The sequence below is a fragment of the Musca autumnalis genome, unplaced genomic scaffold (genome assembly GCF_047663935.1).
Source record: "Musca autumnalis isolate F117 unplaced genomic scaffold, ASM4766393v1 scaffold_5, whole genome shotgun sequence".
NCBI classification, from domain to species: Eukaryota; Metazoa; Arthropoda; class Insecta; order Diptera; family Muscidae; genus Musca; species Musca autumnalis.
Window position 1 is genome coordinate 184,058,542 of NW_027412088.1, and position 20,872 is coordinate 184,079,413.

Here is a 20,872-nt window from a genome sequence, read left to right on the forward strand (position 1 = left end):
TGAGCATAAGTGGCTAAATCTTCTAAAGAGTTGCAACATTGGAGCCGGAATAAGTGAATTTTGGGCAACGGTTAAGTCACTTTCGAACCCAAGATAAAAAGAAGATAGAACCTCAGTCACGTTTGGTGACGTTACGATAACTGATCCGAATCGGTGGGTAAGGTATTTCATTCGACAGTTTGTCGAACAGCCCGGGAGTATCAGGGTGAAGAGAAGAGCACTACGTCGCATCAGATCGCTTCCTGCAGAGGATGAAACACCACAATTTATAATGTTGCGAATGTCACCAGGAACGCTAAATCATCCAAAGCGTTGGGTCCTGATGGAATCTCCGTGGTAATGCTGAAACAGTTTATTACTAGCCGTCCACATGGTTGCCGAAGTCTGAAAAGTGGTGTGATGATCCCGCTAATGAAGCCAGGCAAGGATGCCAGTAAAGGCGAATCGTACACCCGAATTTGTCGCCTGTAGCAAATGTTGAGGCTTTACTCCTCATTAGAATCAAAAATACCTATCCAGTTGCCGATCATCAGCATGGGTTCTGTAAGCAACCACATCAAGCCGTGTAATATAACAGAGATGGTGGCGCTTGATTTATCAAAAACCTTTTACACTGTCAAGCACTCAACGCTGTTTGAGGACATCGAGCAGACTACCTTCCGGCCAAGTTTAAATCGTTGCAAATCAATTATATGTGTGGACGCCAGTCGTATGTGAAATTCAGGAAGAAGAAGTCCAAGCGCCGTAGAGTGTAACAGGGTCTTCCCCAAGATGGGGTGATATCTCAGGAACTGTTCAACCTCTATTTCTCCTGTATTCCACCCCCCTCCAGACGGCATTGAGATCCTAACGTACGATCTTGGCGTCAGGTACCTTCCCTGATGTCATTTGTGAAAGGCTGAACTCCTATTTGACTGATCTCACCATCTTTTTCCACGCGAGGAATATGCAAATAGCCGTCAATAAATCTACGGCCACTCTCTTCACCACATGGACTGCAGGGGCTCAATTATGTTTCTATGAAAATGTGAAATGAAAATTTTATAAAGGAAAAAAACAGTCGAATGAAAAAATTGTAAAGGAAATATTTTTCATTTCAAATTTTCATAGGACAAGAATCCAGCCCCAGAGGTAAGCACTGAGTTGAACGTCATGGTCGATGGTAGCAGAATTCTGACCACAAACTACCCCAAGATTCTATGGGTCACATTCGAAAACATTTTCCGTCGTCCGCGCATAGCACAGCTATCTGCAACAAGCTATGGTGTAGGCATAAGGTGCTCAAGTCCCCAGCCGGCAGCACTTGGTCCTCCCCAAGAAGAAACCAAATATAAAGCGATAGGTCGATCTGTGGTAAACTGTACGACGCCAGTGTGGTATGCGAACGTGTAATGCGATGGAAAAATATTCAAACATGTCAGAATGCCGCCCTGAGAACTAAAACAGGGTGGTTAATCATCATGGATGAGATAAACATTGTTCTAGTACAGCAACACAATGACATGCTTTCGTTGCACCATATGGTGGATAAGACCCCCCACTCAGGCATTGCAGGAGGGCTTTCATGATCTAGAAAGAGAGGTCCAACGTTACAAGAACCCTTAAGGCTTCGGCACATGTGGTCCGTTGTAAGTCGCGTCACGCGTAGAGCAAAAAACTAGAAAAGAAAACTTGGCATCACTTACACTTTTCTCATGTGATTGATGTAACGGGCCACTCAGCGGACCGTATGTACGGAGGCTTTTAGATAAACAAGTCTATCAAGCAGGTTTAAATAGCATTCAAACGGATGCAGTCGCAGATGTCATAAACAACTATCGTGTGAATGCGATCTTCGGAGAACATCCCCCATCTATCGCAGCTGAGGGGCGTCAGGTACCACGACAAACCAGAGTAGTTTTGGCTCAACTGTAGGGCAAGGATCGATGATACCGTGCAAAACATCTGCCCAACATGCGGCACAGGCCCGCACGAAACACTGTGCCCTGCCAAACCTACTCAACTAACTCCAGTATATCAATGGTTACATCGCATCGGAGTAGTCACATTAATACAACTGGAGATAGTCCCAGAGCCAGATTAAGCAGAAAAACAAACATAGCAAATACTGTTACAACACCATCAACAAGATCTTATTGTAAGTACGTTTATATTGTAGCAATTGTCAATTATTAAAATAAAGACTCAAAAATAGGCTTAAACCAGCAATAAGCCTTTTGTCGGGTTAACCTTCTTTTTGAGGAAACCCCATTATTTTTATTAAACCTAGTTATATGTAAACGTAATATTAAAATACCATACACATTAGAGCTTTCTGCCGGGTTAAGCGTATTTATAAGGATTTCTTTGACGTATTTCCAATAGAAGTGACATGTGAAATCCAATGGATTTATTAAATCCAGTTACATCTGGTTTATATGCTGTTTATATTAGAGCTTTTTGCAGGGTTAACCTTCTTTGAGAGGATTTGTTTGAAATATAAGCAATGGAATTGAAATTTAAAACCCAGTCGGTTTGTTAAATCCGGTTATATATAAACGGGGTATTAAATTAAAATTTTTGACTGGATTTACTAACTTTAACTTTACTACAATGCAAATGCACTATAATGCTGTAGTACATTTACGAAATCGAGAGGATTTCAATTGTCAATTCCTTTTTGTATACGTCAAATGAAATCTCAGCTGAAATCCTTTGGATTTCATTTGACGTTTAAGCAATGGAATTGACATCTGAAATCCTTTGGATTTCATTTGACGTTTAAGCAATGGAATTGACAGTTGAAATCCACTCCACTTACGAAATCCACTCGATTTGAACTGTCAATTCCATTGCTTAAACGTCAAATGAAATCCAATGGATTTCAGATAAGATTTCATATGACATATACTCGAAGGAATTTGCAGTTCAAATCCACTTGATTTCGTAAATGTAAACTAACTATAATAGTACATTTACATTTATAAAAAAATAAAGAAATGCAAACTAAAGTTATGAACATTGCTGTAATTCACGAGACCCAAATTATTTTTGAAGTGGAGTTGGAGTTTTTTGGAAATCTGAACTGAAGTAGGAGGAAAAATGAAAAACCATTTGGATGATGAAGCAATATCAATTTCGATGTCATAAAAAGCAGAGTAGAGGAAGTAAACTTATAGTACCTTTATATATAACCGGATTTAACCAACCCACTGGGTTTCAAGAGTCAATTCCTTTGCGTATATGTCAAATAAATCCTCATTAAGAAGGTTAACCCTGCAAAAGGTTATAATATAAACATGGCCTAAGTTACGATCAAATTTAATGGAGAGTTTTTATAATTTGTGTTAATGTAATAAAGTTAATATTCTTGTTTTAACGAATAAGCAATGTATTTTATTTATTTTGGGATATTTGCAATGGCTTTCATTTTATAACATCTTTAGACTGCATTTAAATTCAATCCAAAACTCTACATCAAAGGCTGTGATTTGGATCGAAAATGGAGTGCATCCTAGCCGCGCGCTCTCTTGTAAAATTCATAGGTGAATTCATAGGAAAAGATGTACTCCAGCGGCAATTGTTCTAGTGATTTAACTGCATCCGCGGATGCAAACATTTTGCTGGGTATATTATATATTTCTTAAATGTTAAATGTTGTTTACATAAAACATATGGCAGACGACGGTGTTATCAAACGTTTTATGTGTGTTAGCAACGCTCAACGTAAGTCGACGACGGACGACACGAAAATTAAAAACAAACGTTGTATGTGTTTCGGGCTTTATCCGGAACAACTTTAATAGACCTGTTAATTTGCTTATAAATTAGGTAATTAAGATATTTTTCGGTAAGTTAGCGACGAATTAAAAGTAGTCGTAAAGTTCTACCCATGGTAGAATAAAGTAAAGGTAGGCCACAGCTAACAGCTAACAGCTGATTACAATTTTTTTCTCTTTATGGCCTAATCTGTCAAAAGCAGGGTTGACATTTTGTACTGTTTTTGACATTATGCAAACATAAACAAACATGTATCGCTGAATTGTTCCAACAAAAAACTTCTGCTATATCTTAAAATTTAAAACAAGGACAAAAAATGTGTATTCGCGTGGGAAAATAAAATTGTTGATTTTTTTAGCAAAACTTACGAATGAACATTTTATCAAATATTGATATTAATTTAAATTTGTTCCAAAAGTACGGGAATGTAAAAAATAAAATTTTTGTAAAAATTCTGCTGACATTTATCTGCAAATCGGATACATGCAATCACGATGTCAGATTAGCCAAACTTGTCAAGTAGAAAATAAGTGAATGACATTTTTTCACTGTCATAAGTTTGGGAATAACTTTTGCTATTTTTGGAACACTTTTCCAACAAGAATATTCTGGAGCTTAGCTAAAGAAATGTTTTTGCACTATATGTGCCATATATAACATATAAAAAGTGAAGCTCTAAGTTCCATATGTTTTTGTAATACGGGATAGCTATGCAGGTACATCTACCATTATTATTGTACCATGCCATTTGACGTTTTAAGCCATGGCTGCAGGGTAGCATTTCTCAGTGATTTTCATACCTGGCCTACCTCTACTTTATTGTACCATGGTTCTACCCATGGTAGAATAAAGTAAAGGTAGGCCACAGCTCACAGCTGATTACAATTTTTTTCTTTTTATGGCCTAATCTGTCAAAAGCAGGGTTGACATTTTGTACTGTTTTTGTCATTATGCAATCATAAAGGTAGATGTATCGCTGAATTGTTCCAACATAAAAGCTGTGTTCCAGAACTAAAAAGTTTTTACAATTTTTACGACTTTTACACATTTTACTCGAAAAAGCGTTCCCGTACACAAAAAAGTTGTAAAATGTTCACTTCTCTTTAATCAAAAATGGCGCTGGATAACGCTCTCTTTAAAAACTTTTTACACGACAAATTTGGGCGAGTAAAAAAATAGTAACATGGTTGCCGGCGTCTGATTGGCTGATACGCCGACTTTGACACTTGTTCCAGTTTTTTTGACGTATTTTCCATTTTTCCGTTCCCGAACTATTTCAAAAAACTTGTGTGTCAGAACAAATTTTTTGCAGTTCTCTCTTTTACGAGTTTTACCATTAAAAAGTACGGGAACGAAGCTAAAACTTCTGCTGTAACACTATATCTTAAAATTGAAAACAAGGACAAAAAATGTGTATTCGCGTGGCAAAATAAAACTGTTGATTTTTTAGCAAAACTTACGAATGAAAGTTGTATCAAATATTGATATTAATTTAAATTTGTTCCAAAAGTACGGGAATGTTAAAATTACAATTTTTGTAAAAATTCTGCTGACATTTATCTGCAAATCGGATGACAGCAATCACGATGTCAGATTAGCCAAACTTGTCAAGTAGAAAATAAGTGAATGGCATTTTTTCACTGTCATAAGTTTGGGAAGAACTTCTGCTATTTTTGGAACACTTTACCAACAAGAATATTCTGGAGCCTAGCTAAAGAAATGTTTTTACACTATATGGCACTTTTAAAATATAAAAAGTGAAACTCTAAGTTCCACATGTTTTTGTAATACGGGATAGCTATGCAGGTACATCTACCATTATTATTGTACCATGCCATTTGACGTTTTAAGCCATGGCTGCAGGGTGGCATTTCTCAGTGATTTTCATACCTGGCCTACCTCTCCTTCATTGTACCATGGTTCTACCCTTCATTGTACCATGGTTCTACCCATGGTACAATAAAGGAGAGGTAGGCCAGGTATGAAAATCACTGAGAAATGCCACCCTGCAGCCATGGCTTAAAACGTCAAATGGCATGGTGCAATAATAATGGTAGATGTACCTGCATAGCTATCCCGTATTACAAAAACATGTGGAACTTAGAGTTTCACTTTTTATATGTTAAAGGTGCCATATAGTGTAAAAACATTTCTTTAGCTAGGCTCCAGAATATTCTTGTTGGTAAAGTGTTCCAAAAATAGCAAAAGTTCTTCCCAAACTTATGACAGTGAAAAATGCCATTCACTTATTTTCTACTTGAGAAGTTTGGCAAATCTGACATCGTGATTGCTGGCATCCGATTTGCAGATAAATGTCAGCAGAATTTTTACAAAAATTGTAATTTTTACATTCCCGTACTTTTGGAACAAAAATTTATATTTAAGCCCAATAATGAATATCAACTCCGTGAGTTTTCTCACCTTCCCCCTTAAATTGAAACGACAGAAAGACAAAACTCGCGGTGAGTTGACATTCATGATTACCCTGAATATCAATATTTGATAAAACTTTCATTCGTAAGTTTTGCTAAAAAAAATCAACAATTTTGTTTTGCCACGCGAATACACATTTTTTGTCCTTGTTTTCAATTTTAAGTCATAGTGTTACAGCAGAAGTTTTTTGTTGGAACAATTCAGCGATACATCTACCTTTATGATTGCATAATGACAAAAACAGTACAAAATGTCAACCCTGCTTTTGACAGATTAGGCCATAAAAAGAAAAAAATTGTAATCAGCTGTCAGCTGTGGCCTACCTTTACTTTATTCTACCATGAATCATACCAAACGTCAAATTTGGTCACAATAATACATTGGTGTAAATTGCTTGTTTAAATTTTGTATGAGCTTTTATTTACAATAATGCATTTTAACAACTAGTATGATCAGCGGTTTTTGGCGTTACACCTTTTTATTCCACCATGGCATGTACCTAGGCCTTTAGAGAATCGCACTACTGTTCACAACTTTTGCTTATTTTGCCACATTTACCATTTTTAAAAGTAGAGGAACAGACCAAATATAAACAGTTCCAAAGTCTTATGCCACACGCTGAAAACTTTCCCATTTTATAGGGGTCGTAAAAACGATACCAAAAATGGTTGCAAAAATCGGCGCAATTCTCTGATTGCATTTTTGCATTTTCTTATAGCATTGTCTGCTATCTGTCATGTCACGCTCGTTTGGCCTATGCATTTCTACGCAATTGGCCTAAAACCCAAGCTATTAAAAAATCGACTTTTTTGTAATTTTCGACATTTTATGAAAAATTTACATATGCGATAAAGGTTTAATCATAAATGTTAAGTGGGGGTACACACGATCAGCTTTGACTGTCAGTTTTGCTCAAATAATCGGTTGCTTGCCAGTGTGGCCGTTCATTTTTGTCAGTCATCAGGCAACCATAAAATATTTTGTGGTTGCTGGAAAGTTTGACATTTATCGATATTTTCCGAAAAATCGACAGTCAAAACTGATCGTGTGTACCCCGCTGTAGATTCATATAAAGTCAGGGATTTGTTAGGAATATAGTAAGAGTATTTTCTCAATCAAAAACCAAGGGATTGGCATATAAGAATACACCTATATTACCAAAGTTTTTGGCACTTTTAAAAGAAGGCCTTATTACAGAAAACCAATACGTTTTAGAGAAAAAAAATTATTAAAATATGCTTAAAAAGTCTCAAAAATACCATATTCATATAAAATGTTAAGTTTTCTCGCAAAAATTTCTCGGCGTTAAGTGGGTTAATAAAATTACTCTAGTATGGAACTCGATCTAAAGGCCGTGACAGAATCAGCTCGTTGCTTGCTTGGCTTTCTTTCCAAATGGTAAAATTATTGCTTCACCACGCGGCTTTTTTTGGTATCACACATCGAAGCGTGACATTCTTGGCGCCGGCGATCATATGTTTTGGGTAAACAAAAAAGTATTGTGCACATTATTAATTTTTCCTCAAACATCGCATAATTTCATGAAACTATTGTCGTGTGGAAGGGAGCTTTAAAAATAAGGCTTTATAATTGGTCTGTCCCTTTACTTTTGAAAATGGTAAAACCGCTAAAAGTAGTACAAGTTGTAAAATGTTCCCATTGAATTGTATGGTGTCTGAAGTAAAGGAACGCTTTTCAAGTAAAAAGTGGCAAAACTTAAAGATTCTTTCACGTAAAGGAACAGAGCTAATGCGTTTACATATAACCGGATTTAATAAACGTACTTGATTTCAAATAAATCAGACAAAAAACTATAATATAAACAGACTATTACCCATTTTTATCACATTTCTTCACTTTACACCTCTTTCCGGTCATGCCATTTCTACTTCTCACTCATTGCCTAAACCACTCATTGAAGGTGTGAGAGGCAGTGTTGCCGTTCGAAAAAAAATTTTTCGGACCAAAATTTTTCTAAAGACCGGCCCAAAACAGCCCAACATTTAAAATTCAAACAAAAACTCAGTTCTATTACGTGCAAGAATCTTCAAGTTTTGCCACTTTTTACTCGAAAAGCGTTCCTTTACTTCAGACACCATACATTTCATATGGGGGGTTTTACCATTTTCAAAAGTAAAGGAACAGACCAAAAGTATATGTATATGTAGTTACAGTTGTAACTCACAGTTTGTACCTCAGTTTGTAACTCATCGATATTATTTGCGACCCTATAAATTATATAAATTCTTGATCAGCGCAAAACTCTAAGTCGATTTAGCCATGCCCGTCCGTCTGTTGTAATCACGCTATCTTCCGAATGAGTTGAGGCAGAGGGATGCAATTTTATACACATATGTAAGTAAGTAAGTAGATCAAGTTCGAAGATGGGCTATTTCGGTCAACGTTTTGGCATAGCCCCCATATAACAGTACCGGTCAGGTATTTGTAAGATTTTAGCCGCATTTTCAGACCGATTTAGCTTTAATTCGTAGGGTCCCCAGTGATCAAGAAATTTCTCAACTAAAAAATTATGGACATAGGTCCAGGTTTTGGTACAGCCTCCCCCACCCATTTTTAGCTAAATTTTCAGACCGAATTTGTTATAATTTTTTGCCAATAAACATCTCCAAAGTCCATGTTTGGTATAGCCCCCATATAACGGTACCACTCGATTTCAGTTAACTTCAAAATGAAGATTTGTCTACATTATCTGTTGGAATTTTGGATTCAAAGTTATGAAAAGCTTCTCCACCAAAAATTGTAGATATAAGTTTTTGTTTTGGTATAGAACTCTTATAACACTGTGCAACAAAATTCAATTTTTTTCAAAATGATGGGAAAAATCGAGTTGATTATGAAAGTAGAGCTGAAAATATGAGACACGTGTATCGGCGTTTTAAAAGTTTACGTCGGAAAGTAACCAAAATAGGCGGGGCAAGTTCCGCCCATTTTTAATTTTTTCGAAATATTCGAGTTAAGATATCTTTGAATCCTTGCATTTTAGGTATATAGTGTCTTTGGCAACTTTACAGAGGAATATGTGGGCAATATTTTTGTTAAAAATTTTAACCCTCATGCGGTTCATCAAAGGGGTCTTTTTTGTCCTTTTTTCAAAAATCTTTCAAAAACTCCTTAAAAATGTGATTGCATCAAATCCAAATATTCTAAAAAATTGTTCGCCTTAAAATGTTACTATAGATCTCAGAATACACCAAATCTGTAACTCTTGTCTTATCGCCAGGAATCTCTAAAAATGAAAAACACGTTTTAGGGTTAAAGTCGGACTTCATCTGATGTCAAATGCTAGTGTTAATTCCGTAAATGCCACCAAAGTAGGAGTTAGTCCCATCATTGTAGTTTTTTGGACCACACCAAATTGTGTATGTGAGAGCCCATATGACACCTATATTTTCACTTGACCATAGCCGTAGACCTCTAATGTATTTTCAGTTACAATATAAGCAACCAATGGCTTATCCAAACTACGGAATTTAAGTTGAAAGTACTAAAAATACGCAATTTGGGCAGGTCCAATGTGGGTTTTTTATATTCCAAATATATATGCACCACAAATATTTCAAGAGCATTATGAATGGAACGTACAAAATATTCTGTATGAATTCACAACGAAAAACCATCAATATGATATTTACAGTATCCAATCACAACGACAATCTTTTTGAAAATTGGGAAATATGGCCCTAAAACATATATATCAAAAACAAGTGCTGCTAAGAATGTTATATGCTATGGTTACAGATTTCTTTTATTCAGAGACCCATAATGAAATTTCATTTGGAACATTTCTTTCTAAAACAATATTCCCAAAAAGAAAAGGATTTTGCTAGATTTTGATCCAGTATGGAATTATGTAAAATTAACAGTCCAAAATTAAAACATATAATTTCATCCTAATATGTATATAAATTTGTAATCTAATTTTTTAAGGAAATAGTATATATAGATATATAGTTTATTTTGAAACTCATAGTGAAATTTTGTGTAGAATTTTTCATCCTTTGAAACTTTTCACCTATAACTAAGTTTCATATTACTTCCGTGTACCAACTCGAAAAAAGAAGGAAAAATTTTTCATCAATAAAATTGGGAAATATTTTCATGTTTTTTCAGCAAAATTGATACTGATATTTTCATGCTATAAAATGTAAATATACATTTCATTTCTTTGGTGACCCATAGTGAAATTTGACGAAGAATATTTTTGTCTCTGACATCATCTCTCTAAAATTATGTTTTGTGGGACAATTTTGAATAAACTCAGATGAAGTCCGACTTTAACCCTAAAACGTGTTTTTCATTTTTAGAGATTCCTGGCGATAAGACAAGAGTTACAGATTTGGTGTATTCTGAGATCTATAGTAACATATTAAGGCGAACAATTTTGTAGAATATTTGGATTTGATGCAATCACATTTTTAAGGAGTTTTTGAAAGATTTTTGAAAAAAGGACAAAAAAGACCCCTTTGATGAACCGCATGAGGGTTAAAATTTTTAACAAAAATATTGCCCACATATTCCTCTGTAAAGTTGCCAAAGACACTATATACCTAAAATGCAAAGATTCAAAGATATCTTAACTCGAATATTTCGAAAAAATTAAAAATGGGCGGAACTTGCCCCGCCTATTTTGGTTACTTTCCGACGTAAACTTTTAAAACGCAGATACACGTGTCTCATATTTTTAGCTCTACTTCCATAATCTACTCGATTTCCTCGTCATTTTTTTTTTTTTTTTTTTTTTTTGTTGTCGCACAGTGTAATTGTACAGATATTTTCAATTTTTAGCTGACCGAATTTTTTATAATTAAGAAAGAAAACTTATTATTCCATATTAGTTGAGAATATTTCATGGTGGAGGGTATAACAAATTCGGACTGGCCGAAATTCATGCTTTTTTACTTGTTTAAAAAATATATAATTTTAAATTTTGGCATGAAAACGGACCAGAATGGATTTGGACCAATTTAAAAATTAATTCATTTTCGGACCAAACTTGGTACGATATGCCCAAAACGGCAACGCTGGTGAGAGGAGAGAGTTTGCCTTATTCAAAAGAGAGATGAGAGAGAGTTCATTGACAAAAATAACCAAAAAAACACGAGAGGCAGAGAGGAGCATAAACGAACGAAAAAAACACAACGAAACCCAGCAAATAAAAAAACAATGGAAATGAAAAAAAAAAGTTCACTGCTCTTAAAATGGTTTTAGAAAAACAGCTGATTTCGTGTTATGTTGTCTCTTTCAGACATTCTTAATATTAAATTGTGGGGAATGAAAAAGGTAATAAAATCAATAAAATCAGATTAATTGCTGACATTTGAAATAATGGTGGCCCATTAGTGAGAGCGAGGGTTTGCGGTGTTGCCATACAGTGTATAGTATACACTGTATACACGACACCCACTAGACCCGAGAGTGGGGTGGAGAGCCGATGTGGCTCATTGAATGAGCGCATCTGTGAACTATGAAAATTTTGTCAAAACTCACTCAGTTCTTTTTCATTGCTCGTTTCAAACGTTTGAAACGGAAGAAAACCACTAAAAACTTCTAAACAAAGAGGAAAAGCTAAAAATTTGGTGTTTTTTCTGTCATTTTTGCTTGTCCTGCAAAGCGTGTGAGAAAAAATTTCTATATAACTAAAAGTTAATAGCAGAAAAGGCAAAAGAAGAAGAAGCATATGAAGAAAATATATGTATAATATATAGAAGAAAAAAAGCTTGGAAAATAAAATTTGTTAATTTTGTTTTTTATAATTTCACTTCAACCAAAAACAACGGCAACCAACAACCAGAAGAAAAGTGTAAGTGTTGTGATGTGAAATATCCATCAAAAAGAAATAATAAAATATAAAATTAATTACAACACAACAAAAGTGAAAAATAAAATTTTGTGGAAGAAGAAGAAGCAATTACACAAAACAGTGAAAAAAATAAATGGGAAAAAATTCCATTCAGAAATTTCTCAACTAATTTTGTCGTCGTCGTCGTTGTGTCGTCTCTAGTATCTGCAAGATTGCAGTGCAAGTCTTAACAAGAAGCAAAAAAAAAAGAATTATAGAAAAATAATAAGGTAAAAATATAATACAAAAAATAAAAAAAGAAACAAAAAATATTAAATAAAAATTGCAAACAAGTTTTTTTTGTTGGGTATTTTTGTGTTCATCGTGTTTTTTGGTATTAAAATTTTTACTGCTGCCTGCCTGCTCGTCGTGTCATTTGCCATCGTCGTCATGTCATTGCGGATTGTGTGTGAAAAGTAGTGAAATAAAAAATAATCACAAAGCAGACTAGAGAAAACAAAATTAAAGAAATGAAGAAATAAAAATAAAATGCTCAAAAAAATTTAGAGAGAGAGAGGGATACGTCTCTTCTGAGAAGAGTCTTCTCTAGGTATTGAGTGTGTTTTGTTTCCAATTTTTTTCTGATTTTTGTTTTGTCTTCTTCTGCTACCATTTTATGGTGTCTTGAACAAAAAAAAAAAAAATTAGAAAAAAACAACCTACAATCAAGAGGTCGTCGTGTCGTGGTCTGTCTGCCCATTTAAATGTCTGTCCGTCGCAACAACTACTTTTTTGTAATGTCATGAATTGTTGCTTGATGTCATTAAAAAAATCAACCAAGCCATAACTAAAATGCAAAATAAAGAAACGGCCTCATAGGCCGTCAAATATAAGACATGTCAAAAATGATAAAAGAAAATGGAATAACAAAAATAATGAAAACCATGATAAAATAACAACACCCTCCTTTAACTAATGACTTTTAACAGTTTCTTTGATGTGCAAAAAACAAAAGGTGGATTACAGTTGAATCTGGATAATTGTAAATGCGTTTTATGTAAAAAATCCTATTCATTGTTCATGATAATGAAAAACACATTAATAATGTGTGTTTACATTAATAATAAGTTATAATAATAATAATAAGTTATTCTATTTGCAAAGTTCCTATAAAGTTATAGCGTATTTACACCAAACGCGTGTAAATGCGCTATAACTGAAGTAATGTCAAAATATTGTGTGTTTTACGGTACACAAAAACTTGTACAACTTTTAAAGGAAAAAGCTGACAAAACAATAAACAAATAGTAGATTCTTGCAAGTACTGGAACAGACCAAATACTAACTATAAGCAAATCTAACTGTGTTTTTATGTGAAAATAAGTGTGTCTTTTTACTTAGAGGTAGTTTACAATATCTATCAATGTCATATGACACAAAATAAAAACATTCCATATCTACCCACGGAGGCTATGTGGAGACGTAATTTTATTATATTTTTGTTGGGGTGGAAGCACAGAATAAATATTCCACATATTAGTGAATATTTAAAGATGGAAAATTTCATGTCATATGACATTTACATATAGTGTAAACTACCCCTTACTAAATGTTGTGAAATATTTTTTCAGCAACTTTTCCTTTATACCACTGTCAAAATCTGCAACATTAGTAATAATTATTACTAATTATCACGTAAAAAGACACAGCTAATAAGTTCTTTTCGTTGTGAAGAGTCTCATGTGGGAACAAGTGTCGTTTTGGGGCACCTCTCGGATCGGTCTAAAATTTTTACCATAGCTACCCCTTGGGACTCTGAACACAACTGTATATAGCTTTCCCGGGGGAAGTCCATACTTCCCGAGATATGGGTCTTGAAATTTCAGAAATTTCGTACTTTAACACCATTAGGTTGTTTATGGGCACCTCTCGGCTATCTACCCGTCGTCGTACCCGATCCGAGAGTTGCCCCTAAACATGTGTTTTATTTCAAGTGTGCTAAATGAAATTGAAAATTTATATTAAAAATTGCAACAAAACTCGTTGGATGTGAATGCGCTATAACACAAATAATGTTTACATGGTATGTTTACTTTAAACAGCTTGTTTATATTATAGTTTTTTTGCGGGGTTATCCTTTCTTATGAGGATATATTTGACGTATGCACAATGTAATTGACATTTGAAACTTAGTTGGTTTATTAAGTCCATTTGGCTTATCTTTCCTTTACCGACAGTATGCAGAAAATTATGAAATATTTACCACAGACAGTGCTGCTTTTGGTTTGCTTCCATATAACACTTTCTGGGGAAATGTATTCTTCCCGAGATATGAGTCTCTGAAGTTCCGAAAATTCCCTTGTTTAATGGCCGGCTATTTAGAGAAAAAATATAAATTTAAAGAAAACCAGTAAAAAAGTATTAGTCGGCTTTGCTGACAGAGATATACCCTCAGCCCGTATAAATTAAAACAATTTTTTCCTAAGAAACGTATGTATTTAGGGGTTTTTATAAATTATGGCCGTTTGAACCGACAAAAATGTTGATTAGGATTAAGGATCAAAAGTTTTGAGGAGGAGATATTAAAAGGAATGGATCTACATTGACCATTATGGAAGTGGATCTCCAGCCACTTCGGGCTGTTTGCTCAAGAAGTATGGACTTGCCCCTGAAAAAACTTTTACCATCATAATTGAGGCAGCGAATGCAAGTTGCTTCAACAAAAATTAAAATGATTCGATAACAGGTCTTAAAGTGAACTTATCCGAAATTTTGTGTGGGAGGTACCGGATGGAGCGGACAAATATAGTCCATATTTGAACCTGATCTATATCTAGTAGATATATTAGGATGTGTAAAGTATGGATCAATTCGGCCACTCCCTTCAAGAGTTACCGTACGAACAAGTTTTCCGAACATTTTTGAACTTTTGTGGGGGAGGTACCTGAAGGAGTGGACCAACATGACTTATCTTCGAACTTAAACTATTTTTGGACAACATATTACTAAGGCCAAATTTTGGACCGAATCGGCAGATCCGTTCGAGAGTTATCTTGCGCTCCAACCACCTCACACGGTGTCATAGGGGGTTTTTGCAAGTTTCAGGCTATTTCCTCAGGAAGTATGGACTTGCCCCTAAGGAAACTTGTGCCGTCGTATGGGGGGCAGTGAATACAAGTTGATAAAACAAAAATCAAAGCGATTCGAGAGGTGGCCCTAAACTGAACTTTTCCGAAATTTTGTGTGGGAGGTACCCGAAGGAGTGGACCGATTGCGATTGAAACCTTATCTAAGTCTGGTACACAATTTACGATGGGCAAAGTATGGACCAACTCGGTTACTCCCTTCAAGAGTTATCGTGCGCACAAATTTTCCGAACATTTTCGAACTTTTGTGGGGGAGCTACCGGAAGGAGTGAACCGATATAGCCCATCTTCGAACTTAAACTAAATTTGGGCAAAATATTACGAAAGCCAAAATTTGAACCGAATCGCTGCATCCGTTCGAGAGTTATCGTGCGCTCCAGCTAGACAGATAGACGGACGGACATTGCTAAATCGACACCAAATTGTCTGAAACACATTTCGTCCAAACATACTTGGGGTCTAAAACCATTATTTCGATGAGGCACATTTTGCCCGTATGAAAGTGTATACATATACCTTCGTTAACATAAATGCTGAGGGTATAATTATGTTTCCTTTCCCAAGATTTGCACCTTTCCATAGGAGAAAGTCTCAAAATCCAGTCTGTAGGCCGGTTATTAAAAGAAATTTACGATTTTAAAAAAAAAAATGTTCGAACTATCGGTAATGGGTACTTTACACGATATGTTTTTTACATATGAGTTGTCACTTTGCATATACATTTTATATGCAAAAAACATATCGTGTAAAGTACCCATAAGGGAAATTTGTTCCGTCCAATTACGTATATATAAAGATACTATAAGTGAATCTGGCTTAAGTCTCTTTTAGAAGCACCTATCGAATCGAACTGAAATTTTTAGCATAGCTACCCCTTGGGACCCTGAACACAACTATATATAGCTTTACCGGGGGAAGTCCATACTTCCCCATATATGGGTTTAACATTTTACTATTCTCACTTGAGCAATATGGGTATCATTTTTAAGCTTCGCCGACCTTTGCACCAATCTATCGGAAAAAGTTTTAATCAGGGTAACAACGACTACATATGGTAAAAATTTCAGTCCGATCCGAGAGGTGTCCATAAACAAGGTAACGGTGTTAAAAAAAGACATTTTCCAGAATGTCAAGAAGACCCATATCTCAGGAACTGTAGGCTTCCCCTCCGAAAACTATATAACGTTGTGATCAGGAAAGCAAGATCTACATGTGGTAAAAATTTTGAATCAATCCAATCGCATTTTGCTAAAACCTGCCATGTAAACATGGCATAAAATCTAATTTACACTTACACCTTAAATCAGTATTCGGGGCAAATACATAATTTATTTTACAGATATTCATTCAATGGAATTCACAACTTAATTTAAGCCTTAATTCAATTATTTTCACACGTACCACTTACGCAGAGTCGTCTGTCTTTTTAATTGTCATTATTTCTTCCAGCCAGTTAGTAGTCAGCCAGCCAGCCATTGTGGTTAATTTGTGTTTTTCTCAATTTAACACGTATCTGGGAGATATGCTGGCGTTCGTGTGTATTTGTTGTCCCTCAAAAATATTTGCATTGTTGTTGGTTTTAGTGGTGGTATTTATTTCTGCTTCATTCCATTCCAATCAACACGTCACTTTTTGGGGGCTTGTTAGGTATTTTTTTTCTTCTTGTTGTTTTGTCGTTAGCCGTTTTTGTTTGTGATGGCCTGTTGTTGTTTTTGTAAGCAAATCAGTCATGTCAGTCAAAGTCAAAGAAAAAAACGTAATTTGTTTTGCATTATTTTTGATTCATTTAATCTCTTTTATTCGCTCACTCTCCGTTAATAACCCATATAGAGTCCATTATAGTGATTAACTCATTTAAGTGATGTGCCAATTACATGGCGGTTTCTTCGTTTTTCTTTGAGTGTAATCAATCATAATCACTAAACAACAACAACAACTACTATTTATGTCTTTGACTACTACTACCTACTACTGCGAACTTTGTTCGGGTGTGATATTTGTATTGTGTTAGTTGTTGTTGTTTCTTCTCTTTCAATTTGATAAGTGAAACATTTGTCGGTTTGACAAACGAACCATTGTTTTGTGGTTTTCTTTTGGTTGATATGATTCTTATTTTGTCGCCTATTTGTCTCAATAGTGTTGTTGTTGTCCGCTGCTGCTACTACTATTTACTACAGCGCTTCTGGTGTTTTCATTTCTGTTTTACTTCCCAAACTTACATGATTGCCATGTGATTTTATTTGTTATGTTGGGGAATCTTGTTTGGGGAATTCTAAAACAAACAACAAAAACAATTGTGCAATGTTGCAAAGAAATATTCACTGCATGTAAATGATTTTTTTTGAAATGAAGGACATTTGTGTTAAAATGTGTTTTATATGCGTGTCACAGGCCGTTGTGGACGCTTTGTGTAATATTGGCGTTTAAAATTGAAGATGAACGGGTGGCAACATTTAAAAATTAAGTATAATTTAGGTGCACCTCTGGGATCGAGCTGAAATTTTTACCACGAGTAGCCCTTGTTATCCTGATTAGAAGGTTATAAAAATTTCCAGGGGGAAGTTCATACTCCCCGAGTACAGGTCTTGTTGTTCTCCCGAAATGTTTTTATACCCTCAGCTTTAGAAAGGGTATATACACTGTCATACGGGCAAAATGTGCCTCATCGAAATAATGGTTTTAGACCCCAATTATGTTTGGACGAAATGTGTTTCAGACAATTTTGAGTCGATTGAGCAATGTCCGTCCGTCTGTCTGTCTGGCTGGAGCGCACGATAACTCTCGAAGGGATGAACCGATTCGGTTCAAATTTTGGCTTTCTTTATCTTTTGCCCAAACTTAGATGGGCTATATCGGTCCATTCCTTCCGGTACCTCCCACACAAAAGTTCGAAAATGTTCGGAAAATTTGTGCGCACGATAACTCTTGAAGGGAGTAACCGATTTGGTCCATACTTTGCACATCGTGAAATTTGTACCAGACTTAGAAAAGGTTTCAATGTGGACTCAATCGGTCCCCTCCTTCGGGTACCTCCTACACAAAATTTCGGAAAAGTTTAGTTTAGGACCTGCTCTCGAATCTCTTCGATTTTTGTTGCAACAACTTGTATTCACTGCCCTCCATACGACGGTACAAATTTTATCAGGGGCAAGTCCATACTTCCTGAGAAAATAGCCTGAAAGATGCAAAAAGCCCCTATGACACCTTGTGTAGTTGTTGGAGCGCAAGATAACTCTCGAACAGATTTGTCGATTCGGTCCAAAATTTGGCCTTCGTAATATTTTATCAAAACATAGTTTAAGTTTGAAGATAAGCCATATCGGTCCACTCCTTCAGGTACCTCTCCCACAAAAGTTCAAAAATGTTCGGAAAAATTGTTCGTACGGTAACTCTTGAAGGTAGTGACCGATGTAATCTATACTTTGCACATCCTAATATATCTACCAGATATAGATCACGTTCGAATATGGACTATATTTGTCTACTCCATCTGGTACCTCTCACACAAAATTTCGGATAAGTTCACTTTAAGACCTGCTCTCGAATCACTTTGAGTTTTGTTGAAGCGATTTGCATTCGCTACCTCCATTGCGACGGTAAAAGTTTTTTAAGGGGCAAGTCCATATTTCTTGGGAAAACAGCCCAAAAGGTGTAAAAAACTCCTATGTCACCATATGTGGCGGTCGGAGAGCACGATAACTCTCGAACTGTTCGACGGATTTGGTCCAACATTTGGTCTTCGTCATATTATATCCAAACATAGTTTCATGGGCAAGACCGGTCCATATCGGTCCTCCCTAAGGGTACCTGCACTACAAAAGTTAAACATATGTGTCTTAGTGCAGTTAATTCCTAATCCACTTTTTTGTCGGCAAGTTCAAATGTCCAAAAAGGGCCACAAAATTCTGAAGAGACCTTAAATACATTCGATCTGTCCGGAGGTGAAAGTTTCGCTTCACATTGGCTGAGGGTAGGGTATATATCTGTCGGCAAAGCCGACTGACACTTTTTTACTTGTTTACTTTATCATTTTAAAATAAGTATTGTTTAGGGGCACCCCTTTGATCGTGATGAAATTTTTGCCACAGACAGTACTTGTTGTCCTGATCACAACGAGCCGCTCAGCTCTGATCGTGATGAAATTTTTTATAGGTAGATCTAACCCGGTAGAATAGGGCCGAAGGCCGGCATTTTAAAAAAATTTACAATTTAAAGAAAAAAATTTTAGGTGAGCGGCTCAACTCAACTTTCTCAGAAGTTCATACTTCTCGAGATATGGGTCTTGGATTTTAGAAGGTGTTTTCCGTTATCGCCATTACGTTGAGAGGTGTTTGTTCTATTGAAACCTCATATGAAGGCATTCAAATCCACAGAAACCTGATATTTGGATCCTTCAAATATATCTTCTAGTCTATAGAAACCTCCTTTTGGCCTTCAATTCAATAGAAGCGTGCTGAAGTCCTTCTATAGAAGCCTCCTTTTGGAGGCCTTCTATTGTATCGAAGCCTCCTTTGGAGGCCTTCTATTCTACATAAGATTCCATTGCAGGCCTTATATTTCTTTCTATTGCATAGAAACCTCCTTTGGAGGCTTTCTTTTGTGTTGAAGCCTCCTTTGGATACCATCTATTCTATAGAAGCCTTCTATGGAGGCCTTCTTTTCTATAGAAGATTCCTTTTGAGACCTTCCATTGTCTCCTTTGGAGGCCTTTAATTATATTGCAGCTTCCTATGGAGGCCTTTAATTCTATTGAAGCTTCCTATGGAGGCCTTTAATTCTATTGAAGCCTCCTATGGATTCCTTCTACTGTATAGAAGCCTCCTTTGGAGGCCTTCTTTTCTATAGAAGCCTCCTTTTGAGACCTTCCATTGTCTCCTTTGGAGGCCTTTAATTCTATTGAAGCTTCCTATGGAGGCCTTCAATTCTATAGAAGCCTCCTTTTTAGACGTTCTATTGCATAGAAGCCTTCTAATGTATAAAAGCCTCCTTTGGAGCCATTCTATTGTATTGAAGCCCCCTTTGGAGGCCCTCTATTGTATAGAAGTCTGATTTGGAAGCCTTCTATTGTATAGAAGCCTCTTTTGGATGCCTTCTACTGTATAAAAGACTCCTTTGAAGGGCTTTAATTCTATTGTATGAAGGTCTTCAATTCCGTAGAAGCCTCCTATGGAGGCTTTCTATTGTTTAGAAGTCTCGTTTGGAGGCTTTCTATTGTATGGAAGGCTCCTTTGGAGGCCTACACCTACCTGATCATCATCTTTCTATTTTGATCGGATCCCTACTTAACAATATTTCCGAAAGATGTTTGGTTAGTATAAAATATCTCTAAGGAAATGTTATTAGATCAGACATGTCTTACCAAAAACTGAAGGATTTCTAAACTTGATTTAGGAAAAACCTTTCCTACTTTTTCCTTTCCTGTACCGACATCTGATCGATTTATACATATTCCTTGCCTGAGCTACGGTGATATAAGCCCAATAAAACTTCATTTTCAGTCTCTATTAAGGTTAAAAATAGATTCCATTTTAGAAATCATCTGAATATTGTTACTCCATACCGAGAAATATCTTCCGATATGTTAAAATTTCAGTTAGTTACACACAAAATATTTTTTTGATAAAGTCATTGATATTAACTTTCTCAGACTCAGACATCAACTTAATTGTTATACAAAATACATACATACCTATGTTAACCGAGATTAGTATCACACACAAAGAAAACCGGAAGG

General features: G+C 35.7%; 2 protein-coding genes across 4 annotated transcripts in view; both read left to right on the forward strand.

Annotated features, from left to right (window-relative positions):
* LOC141405330 (uncharacterized) overlaps nt 1-20,872 on the forward strand; it is a 540,708-nt gene that overhangs the window by 375,907 nt on the left and 143,929 nt on the right. The gene's annotated exons all lie outside the window — the stretch shown is intronic.
* Nucleotides 1-20,872, forward strand: part of Ip6k (Inositol hexakisphosphate kinase) — a 126,540-nt gene that overhangs the window by 51,196 nt on the left and 54,472 nt on the right. Inside the window, exon 1 of one of the 3 annotated variants that reach the window (XM_073989531.1) lies at nt 11,438-12,282. The exons of 1 other annotated variant lie outside the window; for it this stretch is intronic. The gene's annotated coding sequence lies outside the window, so the exon portion shown is untranslated. Of the gene's footprint in view, nt 1-11,437; nt 12,283-20,872 lie in introns of those variants that run through there. One more of the 3 variants, XM_073989533.1, reaches the window with a different exon arrangement.